General features: G+C 46.2%; 1 non-coding gene across 1 annotated transcript; it reads left to right on the top strand.

The window, feature by feature from the left end:
- Positions 1 to 1,038: 1,038 nt before the first annotated feature.
- LOC120646558 lies at positions 1,039 to 1,145 on the top strand. The gene has a single exon (XR_005664462.1). It is a non-coding gene; the product is annotated as a small nucleolar RNA R71 (small nucleolar RNA).
- Positions 1,146 to 2,858: the final 1,713 nt, after the last annotated feature.

Here is a 2,858-nt window from a genome sequence, read left to right as displayed (position 1 = left end):
GCCCCACAGAGCAAGACGATGAAAGCTCAGGTCCTGATCCTGCAACCACAACCTCTAACAGCCAAAACAAAAGGAAACGAGGTCAGCGAGGAAGAAACCAATACCCCAAAGGGCAATGGACTATCAATGCAATTAGCGCGGCAAGAGAGCCCATAGATCCTTCATAGATTGTAGCAAAGTTTTGAAATGCTATCGGTGCTATAATAACAACAAAGATGGTTTTGAATCCAACGATCCCCAATTGGCCCCTGGTTCCCAAGGGGAGAAAAGAAGCGTTGTGGCAATTGTTGAGGAGAACTTTTATTCTGCCCAAAGGAACTAGAGAACAAGTAAAGTATTATGCTCTAAAGCTGTTGGGTGAAACTTTGTGCCGTTGGAAGAGCAAACTGAATACCCGGTATGTTAAGAAGGGTCGAACGCCATTTGCAGATTACGGGGACATCACGCCAGCACATTGGGAAAAGTTTGTTCGATAGAAGACCATTGAAGAAGCTCTAGCCCTAAGCAGAAGCAAAGTGACCTAGAAAAGGGCAACACACATAGATTCCACCTTGGGCTAGGTGGGTACCAATGGAAGGTCGACCATTGGCGGTGTGAAAGAGAGACTGCAATAGCTATCGGGTAGCCTAACCCTTATGAAGGCTTGGACGAACGTGGATGACGGTGGCTTGAAGCAAGGAAGCCAACGATAGTTGAAGAGAAACAAAAATTTGATTGACCCGAGACTAAAGCAGTGGCAGAAAAAATGTTACAACTTGCCGAGCTTTAGAAAAAAGGTCAGTTCAAACCCTATAGGTAGAAGGATATGCTCAATACAGCCATTGGGTCCAAAGAGCATAGAGGCGTGTGCCCGTGTTAGAGGCATGTCCTCTAAGTTGAGCATCAAGGATGGGTTCAAGAAGGACCATCTTCTCGATTAATTTTGTAGCTCGTTCAATGGTCAGCGAGAAGAAAGCTCCACCCGCAGCGGCATCCACATGATCACGGGAAGATTGAGTCAACCCATTGTAGAAGTTCTGAAGAATGAGCCAATTGTCCATCCCGTGGTGCGGACACGTAAGGATGTACTCCTGAAGTCTCTCCCAAGCTTCAGGAATTGACTCATTTGATGTCTGCTGGAAACTCAAAATCCTCCCACGAAGAGCATTGGTCTTGCCCGTCGGGAAGAACTTTGCGAGGAACGCCTTGGCACATTTGTCCCAGGTGTCCATAGCAGTGTTGTTAGCATAGAACCATTACTTTGCTCTCCCCAAAAGAGAGAACAGAAATAGACGGAGCTGGATCGTATCCTGAGATACTCCCTTGATAACAAAAGTACTGCAGAGCTCCAAGAATTGCTGGAGATGAGCACTGGCATCCTCATTGGCCTTGCCACAGAAAGGGCTGGCCTGCGCCATCGTGATAAGACCCGTCTTGATCTCAAAATTCTCTCCCCCGGTGTTAACCTCAGGTCCGGTGGGAACCTAGTTAGCTGACGGAGTGGAGTAATCACAGAGTGTCTTCTGGACCATAGCTTGAGATGCTAATGGTGCTTGAATGACTGGTTCGGCTGCCGAGAGTGAGATCTGAGGAGGCACGACACGAGGACGAACTCTTCCCAAAAGTGACTGCGGATTAGGCGTGAAATTTTGTGGCAAGTCTAAACCGGTCATACACTACCCTGTTTTCATATCAACAAGAGACAGAAAACAAAGCCAAGTTAGCCTGTTTAGCAAGCAAATACCAATTTCGATTTTGTTCATAACTTTTGCCTATGTAACTTCAATCTATCCCTTTCCCAGCAACGGCGCCAAAAATGCTTGTTGGCGCCTACCAATGTCACCACTGAGCAAGCAGCGATGACGCCCGCAGACGCCAAGGGGGTGGCAGGTATTTCATGAACCACGAATAAATCCGCAAGCGCACAGAATACCGCTGTAGCATTTTACCCGGGAGTATACTGGGTGTCATTTATATTTCAGCAGGGAAGGCGGCGAATGGAAGTACATAGGCTAGCTTATGAACTGATCTAGATTGGATATTCAATTGCATAAATAGGAGTAAGATAGATAACAAGGTAGGAGGTAGTGTGACACACACACAAACTACCCTCAGAGATAAATAGATAAAAGATGCTATAGATAGGGAGAAAGGCAGAAGTTAGAGCTCGAGTCAGATGTGCTAGGCTAGCTATATCTATGCTATCTTATGATTAGATTGTTAAAGATTAAACTAGTACAACAGGGAGACCGCTCTATAGCTGATGAGAGAAGCCCGTTCACCTATGTGGCTTTATGTACCTCCTACCCCCCAATCTGAACGTGGAGGATTACTAGGGCTTGGACAGGGCTGTCACCACCTGCCGGCTACCTCTCAATCCATGGGAAAGGGTGACATCTAGCAACACTTATCTAGTATAGACACCACGTCTACATTAGTAAGCAATACTCTAGCATCCCACGCGGAGCCCCCACCCTCCGGATGGACAAACATCACACTAGAGCAAACATATGAATACTGGAGCAGTTGACAGAGTTCTAAGGCCAATATGTTAACCATCGGAAGCACAGGGCGATCATGCAATGCAAACATCAAATGATAATGCAACCAGATCACGAAGCATATATCCGATAACTCAGAACATACTTCAAGCAGATATCGGTAACCATAGTCTAATTTTATTACAAACGAGCAAAAATTACAAGAGAGAACTAGAGATGAACCCATACCAGAACTCCCGAGCAACTCTGGGGACTCGATGACTCCTAGACTTCTCCTAAACTCCACTAAGCCTATAGACTAAGCAAGAGAGCTCTTGAGGTGAGTGAGAGGTGTGGTGTGTGTGTGTGTGTTCATTCCTTACCCCCTCCCATTGTATT

This window comes from Panicum virgatum, chromosome 8K, assembly GCF_016808335.1.
Source record: "Panicum virgatum strain AP13 chromosome 8K, P.virgatum_v5, whole genome shotgun sequence".
Classification (NCBI taxonomy): Eukaryota; Viridiplantae; Streptophyta; class Magnoliopsida; order Poales; family Poaceae; genus Panicum; species Panicum virgatum.
The sequence above is the reverse complement of the archived record's forward strand: the minus strand, read 5'-3'. Positions and strand labels throughout refer to the sequence as shown.